The sequence below is a fragment of the Eriocheir sinensis genome, chromosome 42 (assembly GCF_024679095.1).
Source record: "Eriocheir sinensis breed Jianghai 21 chromosome 42, ASM2467909v1, whole genome shotgun sequence".
NCBI lineage: Eukaryota > Metazoa > Arthropoda > Malacostraca > Decapoda > Varunidae > Eriocheir > Eriocheir sinensis.
Window position 1 is genome coordinate 10,199,395 of NC_066550.1, and position 7,748 is coordinate 10,207,142.

A 7,748-nucleotide genomic window follows, 5' to 3' on the forward strand; every position below is an offset into this window, starting at 1 on the left:
TTATTACGGAGGAGGTGGAGGAGGAGGAGGAGGAGGAACATGGAGCCCTATCTGTCAACCACTTTTTCCTCTTATCCTCTTACTCAACCACAACCAGAGAGGCAGATAATGAGGAAGAGGAGAAGAGGAGGAGGAGGAGGAGGAGGAGGAGGAGGAGGAGGAGGAGAAGATAATGGCATTTCTTGGAGCAAAAAAAAAAAGGAAAAAAGAGAAACACTTGATAGAAAGAAACCAGGTATGATACAAGAGAGAGAGAGAGAGAGAGAGAGAGAGAGAGAGAGAGAGAGAGAGAGAGAGAGAGAGAGAGAGAGAGAGAGAGAGAGAGAGAGAGAGAGAGAGAGAGAACAGAAAACAGAAGAGAAGAAAAAGAGAAAACACACACACACACACACACACACACACACACACACACACACACACACACACACACACACACACACACACACACACACACACACACACACACACAACAGAAAAAAAAAAACAATCCTACGCCTTCCTTTCCCTTTCCCAGCCAGGTGAGTGAGTAATTAATAGCCAAGTCCCGGGCAGGTGCGTGGGACAGGTAAGGCTCAGGTAAGGAGGGCCCGAGAGAGTCTTGGTGAGGGACTGTTGGCGACGCGAGGCACAGAACTTAAAAAGGGAAGGGAAGGAAAAGGAAAGGAAAGAAGGGAAAGAAAGGGAAGGGAATGGGAGCGAAAGTAAGGGGAGAGAAGGGAAAGTAAGGGAAGGGAAGGAAACTGTAGAGAAAGGGATGGGATGGGAAGGGAAGGGAAGGGAAAGGAAAGGAAGGGCAGGGAAGGGAAAGGGAAGGGAAGGGAAAGTAAGAGAAGGGAAGGAAGGAAGGAAGGAATGGAAGGAACGGAACGAAACGGAGGAGAAGGGAAGGAATGAAGGAAGGAATGAAGGAAGGAAGGAAGGAAGGAAGGAAGGAAGTAAGGAAGGAAGGAAGGAAGGAAGGAAGGAAGGAAGGAAGAAAGGAAGGAAGGAAGGAAGGAAGGAAGGAAGGAAGGAAGGAAGGAAGGAAGGAAAGGAAGGAAGGAAGGAAGGAAGGAAGGAAGGAAAGAAGAAGGTTATGAATGAAGGAAGGAAGGAAGGAAAGAAGAAGGTTATGAAGGAAGGAAGGAAGGAAGGGAAAGAAGAAGGTTATGAAGGAAGGAAGGAAGGAAGGGAAAGAAGGGAAGGGAAGGGAAAGTAAGGGAAGGGAAAGGAAGGGAAGGGAAGGGAAGGGAAGGGAAGGGGAAGGGAAGGGAAGGGAAGGAAAGGGAAAGTAAGGGAAAGGAAGGGAAGGGAAAGTAAGGGAAGGGAAGGGAAGGAAAGGGAAGGGAAAGTAAGGGAAGGGAAGGGAAGGAAAGGGAAGGGAAAGTAAGGGAAGGGAAGGGAAGGGAGACAGGAAAATGAACAGCTGAAAAAGAGGGAGGAGGAGTAACCGAGGATCAACGTTCACTGCCGTGTGTGTGTGTGTGTGTGTGTGTGTGTGTGTGTGTGTGTGTGTGTTTTACTTTTCTCTGTTTTTTTTCTCTCTTCTCTTTCTCTTTTATTCTCTCTCTTTCTATTTTCTGTTTTCTCTTCTCTCTTTTTCTTTTCTTTTTCTTTTTGTCTTTTTTTCTGTTTTCTCTATTCCCTTTCTCATTTTCTTTTCTTTAATTTTTTTTCGTGAATCTTTTCCCTCCCTTTTTCGTCTCTTTCTCCTTTTCTTTTCTCTCTCTCTTTCTCTTCTGTTTTCTCTATTCTCTTTCTCATTTCCTTTTCTTTATTTCTTTTTTCGGGACTTTTCTCTTCCTTTTTGGTCTCTTTCTCTTCCTCTTTTTTTTCTCTCCCTCCTCCTCCTCCTTCCTCAACCACTGCCACCACCACCACCACCACCACTACAACAACTACTACTACTACTACTACTATTTTCATTCTTATTTAGACACACAGGGAAAGAAAAACACAAATACTCGTTCACTCTCTCTATCTTTCTCTTTTTTCTCTATAGTACAGATGAAAGGAAGAACAGGTTAAAAATACTCCCAAAAAAAACAACACAGCCTGGACACAAAGAAAAAGAGACGCGACCAACGAGAGAAATTCAGAGCACAGAGTCAATGCGTTTTTTTTTACCCCGTGTGTCACTCAGTTTACGCTTGAAAAATATCTCGTGTTGTTTTCACTAAGAGAGATACGAGTGAATGGAATTTTCTCATAGCCTTTTCGCGGATAGGGATTTGCTACTGTACGTATTTTGGTATGCTTTCGTTCCCCACCACAACTATTTTTTAAGCCCACAAAGAAGATTAGTTGGGTTTTCATAAGTGTTTTTCATGTTCACGGTGTAGAAGCCTTGTCAAACTATCACTAGGCTCATAAAACTACCCATGGAAATACTAACACAACAACCTCTACCAAAGCCTTGTTAAACTGTCACTAGGCTCATAAAACTACCCATGGAAATACTAACACAACAACCTCTACCAAAGCCTTGTCAAACTATCACTAGGCTCATAAAACTACCCATGGAAATACTAACACAACAACCTCTACCAAAGCCTTGTCAAACTATCACCAGGCTCATAAAACTACCCATGGAAATACTAACACAACAACCTCTACCAAAGCCTTGTCAAACTATCACTAGACTCATAACACTACCCATGGAAATACTAACACAACAACCTCTACCAAAGCCTTGTCAAACTACCACTAGGCTCATAACACTACCCATGGAAATACTAACACAACAACCTCTACCAAAGCCATGTCAAACTATCACTAGGCTCATAAAACTACCCATGGAAATACTAACACAACAACTTCTACCAAAGCCTTGTCAAACTATCACTAGGCTCATAACACTACCCATGGAAATACTAACACAACAACCTCTACCAAAGCCTTGTCAAACTATCACTAGGCTCATAAAACTACCCATGGAAATACTAACACAACAACCTCTACCAAAGCCTTCCTATACTATCACTAGGCTCATAACACTACCCATGGAAATATTAACACAACAACCTCTACCAAAGGGGAGGGGTGGTCGAAAAGGCCCCTCATGACAGCCTACAGAAATAAAGAAATAAAGAAATAAAAATAAAAATAAAAAATTAAATCAACAGACGCAAAATAAAATAAAAATAAACACCTATCTCAATACACATTTACTGAGGACAAAAATAACCACGCAAGAAAATTACACTTCTAAAAAAAAATGCAGTTATAAAAGAACAAGTTAATTTACCTGCAACATGCACTGATTCACCTGTTCATGTGTGTGTGTGTGTGTGCGTTATTAATTTGTCAGATGAACATGCTTCCATTTCCTGAACTGAAAGAGAGAGAGAGAGAGAAACTAAATTGAAATATGCCAGATTAGTGTCTCTCACTCTCTCTCTATCTCTTCCACCCTGTTTTCTCATTCATTACAAGCTTCATATACCAAATTATCATTCTCCTCCTCCTCCTCCTCCTCCTCCTGCTCCTCCTCCTCCTCTTCCTCTCCCGTTTCCTTTTTCCTTTTCCTTTTTTTCCCATAACGATCAATTTACGTTCTCATTTCCTTTCTATTTACTCTCTCTCTCTCTCTCTCTCTCTCTCTCTCTCTCTCATGGTGCACTGGTGAGAGGTTCATTATTACCTCTACCCCCCCCCCCCCCCCATTTCTACCTGTCCCTGTCACAATCTCAGGCTTCAGTAACAAGCTTTTCCATTCCCATCACCCCGTCACGACTCTTTCGATCCTTTCCTTGGCTTGGAGAGGGAGGGGAAAGGGAGAGAACGGAAGAGAAGGGAAGGGAAGGGATGGGAGGAGTAGGAAGAGAATGAGTAGGGAAGAGGAAGGAGGGGAACGTAAGGAAAGGGAAGGGAAGGGAAGGGAAAGGAAGGGTAGTAGAAGGAAAGGTAGGGAAGGGAAGGAAAGGGAAGGGAACGTAAAAAAAGGTAAGAGAAGGGAAGGGAAGGGAAGGGAAGGGAAGGGAAGGGAAGGGAGGGGAAGGGAAGGATAGGAAAGGGAAAGGTAGGGAAAGGAAGGGAAGGGAAGGGAAGGGAAGGGGAGTGAAATGAAGGGATGGGAGGGGTAAGAAAGGGACGGGTAGGGAAGGGAAGGGAAGGGAAGGGAAGGGAAGGGAAGGAAAGGGAAGGAAAGGAACAGGATAAAGATACGAAATAAAGGAATGTGGAGTGGAATTTTTATCATCCACCTCATCCCCTCTTCTCCTTTTTATCATCATTCTTCCACTTCCACCTCATCACACCTTTGTCTTACCTTCTCCACTTCCCCTCCAAGCCACACATCACCGCACCTCTCAACGCCAAGGAGAAAAATAACAACAATAACAACGGAACATATCACACCCGTTAAAGGAAATAAATATAGAAACAGCGCTTGTGAATTATGCGTAAAGAAAATTAATATGCGAGTGGAGTTAATGATTGGTGTGTGTTTGTGTGTGTGTGTGTGTGTGTGTGTGTGTGTGTGTGTATGACTCGACACATATACATAATCCCAACAGTTACATACGAATTTTTAGAGGAATAAGAAGATTAGAGGCTTGACCACCGATGAAAAAGAAAAAAAATATTCATTCCCCGAACCAAAAAAAACAAACAAAAAAACACAATTAATAAAAAGGAGAATAATGTTAATGACGATGACGATAATAATAATAATGATAGTAGTAGTAGTAGTAGTAGTAGTAGTAGTAGTAGTAGTAGTAGTAGTAGTAGTATAGAAATAAAACACCTGGCCCATTTTTTACCTGTACACACACACACACACACACACACACACACACACACACACACACACACACACACACACACACATCAATCGTCAATATCACTCACATATTAATACTCTTTACGCATAATAATTCACAGGCGGTGTTGTTTATTATATTTTCTTTGACAGATTTTATGTATTCCGATATTATTATTATCACTATTATTATTATTATTATTATTATTATTATTATTATTATTATTATTGTTGTTGTTGTTGTTGTTGTTGTTGGAGGAAAGTAGAGAAAGTTAAATAAAGGTGTGAAGAAAAAGAAGGAATGAGAAAAGAAAAAAATGACTAAGAAAAGAAAGAAAATCGAGGAAAACCAAAACACTTGGAAGAAAAGAGGAAAAAAGAGAATGAAAACAAAGAAAAGCGAGGAAGAAAAGAAAACGAGGAAAAAATTAAAAACGTGGACGAAGAAAAACAAGAAAAAATGAGGAAGAAAACAAGAAAACGAGGAAAATAAACAAGAACACGAAGAAAACAAGAAAAAAGAGGAAGATAAAAAAACAAGGAAGAAAAAAGAAAAAAGGAAAAGAAAAAACGAGGAAGAAAAAAAGGAAGAAAAACAAGAAAAAACGAGGAAGAAAAGAAAACAAGGAAGAAAAACAAGAAAAAACGAGACGAGAAAAAATGGAGAAAAGAAAACAAGAAACAAAACAAGAAAACGAAGACAAAATCAAGAAAACGATAAAGAAAACAAAAAAAACGAAGACAAAAATCAAGAAAACGAAAAAAAGAGGATAAAAAGAGGTAACAGAAAAAGAAGAAAAAAAGAAAAAAGCAGAAGATAAGAAAAGATAACTGAAAAAAGGAAAATAAAAATAACACAACAAGAATAAACAGAGAAATAAATAAACATAACAAAGAACAAAAGAGAGGATAAGAAGAAGGAACTGAGAGAAAAAAAAAGAAAAAAAGGAGTGTGAAGAATATAGATGAGATAAAAAGAGGAATGATGGATAAAGGGAGATGAGAGGTGGAGATAGGAAAGAGAAGATGGAGGAGAGGAAGATAACGCTGAAATATGGAGATACGAAGAGAGAGAGAGAGAGAGAGAGAGAGAGAGAGAGAGAGAGAGAGAGAGAGAGAGAGAGAGAGAGAGAGAGAGAGAGAGAGAGAGAGAGAGAGAGAGAGAGAATGTGTACAAAGCCAAAATTCGATAAAAGTGGAATAGGAAAAATGTAAATAGAGAATGAAATAGAAGGAAAGGAAAGTGAAAAAGATGAAAGAAGGAAAATAAAGGAAATGAAAAGATAATACAATAATGAAAATAAAAAAAGGAAAGAGAAACAGAAGTGAAGAATAAGAAGAAAGACATAGCAAGAGATAACAAAAATAAAAAAAGGGAACCAGGAAAATAATGATAAAACAAGGAGGAAAGAAAATTAATGATAAAGACGAAGAAATAAATAATAAAAAGAATAAAGAATAAAGAAATACACGATAAATACAAGTAAAGAAACAAGGAGAAGAAAGACAAAGTGATAAATAACCAAACAAAAGAGAAATAAATAAAAGGGAATGACGTGTAAGGAAGATAAAGAGGGGAGAGAGAGAGAGAGAGATAAAGAGAATGGACAGAGAAAAATGAGGCAGAAAAGTGAGAGAGAGAGAGAGAGAGAGAGAGAGAGAGAGAGAGAGAGAGAGAGAGAGAGAGAGAGAGAGAGAGAGAGAGAGAGAAGATAAAGATGATGACACTCAGATAAATGGAGGAAAATTGGAAGAGGAGAAATGGAGCGAAGAAATGATTAAATGAAGGAAGAGGAGGAACAGGAAAGGAAAAAAAGAGGAAGAAGAGGAAGGAATAAAGAAGAGGAGGAAGGATAGAGAAGGAAGAGGAAGGTGGAAATGCGGAAGAGAAGAGAAAAGTGGAGGAAAGAGAAAAAGAAAATGAGGGAAAACCAAAGAAAGGAGGGAAATGAAAGGAAGGAGAAGAGAAAGGAAGGAAATAAAGAAAAGGAGGGAAAAGGAAGAAAATAAAAGAAAATAAAGAAAGGGAAGAGAAATAAGAGAAAGAGAAAAAGGGAGGTAAAGGAAAAGAAAGAGAGAAAAGGGAGGAAAAGGAAGAGAAAGAGAGAAAAGGGAGGAAAATGAAGGGAAAGAGAGAAAAGGGAGGAAAATGAAGGGGAAGAGAGAAAAGGGAGCAAAAGAAAGGGAGAGAGAGAAAGGGAATAAAAGGAAGGGAAAGGAAGAGAAAGACAAAGGAACGAAAAGGAAGAAAAAGAGAGAAAGGGAAGAAAAGGAAAGTAAAGAGAGGAATGGAAGAAAATAAAGGAAAAGAAAGGAAAGGAACAAAATAAGTGAAAAAAAATGAAAAAAAGAGGAAGATAAAGAAAATAACGAAGAAGAGAAAATAAAAAGAGAAGGAATTGGACGTAGATGGAAGGAAGGAAGGAAATAAAGGAGACTAGGATTAAATATTGGAAGAAGAGGAAGAAGGAAGGTGGAGGAAGATGGAGAAATAACATACATTTATTCACCTGCCTCTTTCCTCCTCCTCCTCCTCCTCCTCCTCCTCCTCCTTCTCCTCTTGCTCCTCCTCCTTCTCCTACTCTGCAATTCCATCTCTCATCACTGATAGGTATGCATCTCTCTCTCTCTCTCTCTCTCTCTCTCTCTCTCAATATAAGATCACGTATTTATACCACAAATACCAATCTCGTCTCGTATACACACACACACACACACACACACACACACACACACACACACACACACACACACACACACACACACAACAATATCCTTCTTTTTCTTTTTTTTCCTCCTTCCTTCCTTCCTTTCTTCTTTCTTTCTTCCTCCATTTCTTCTTGTTATTTCTTGTTTTCTTCCTTTCCTCCATTTTTTTTATTCCTTTTCTCTCATTCCCTTCCTTTCCTTCCTTTTTGCTCCTTTCATTTTGTTCCTTTCCTGTTTTTTTCCTCTTCTTTCGTTCTCTCCTCCTTTTCCCTTCATTTATTTCGTCTTTTCCTCATTT

General features: G+C 39.4%; 1 long non-coding RNA gene across 3 annotated transcripts in view; it reads right to left on the reverse strand.

Annotated features, from left to right (window-relative positions):
* LOC127009981 (uncharacterized) overlaps nucleotides 1-2,649 on the reverse strand; it is an 8,253-nt gene extending 5,604 nt beyond the window's left edge. For all 3 annotated transcript variants that reach the window (XR_007762695.1, XR_007762694.1, XR_007762696.1), the window contains exon 1: nucleotides 2,452-2,649. This is a non-coding gene — a long non-coding RNA (uncharacterized LOC127009981). The remainder of the gene's footprint in view (nucleotides 1-2,451) is intronic.
* Between the last annotated feature and the right edge of the window lie 5,099 nt (nucleotides 2,650-7,748).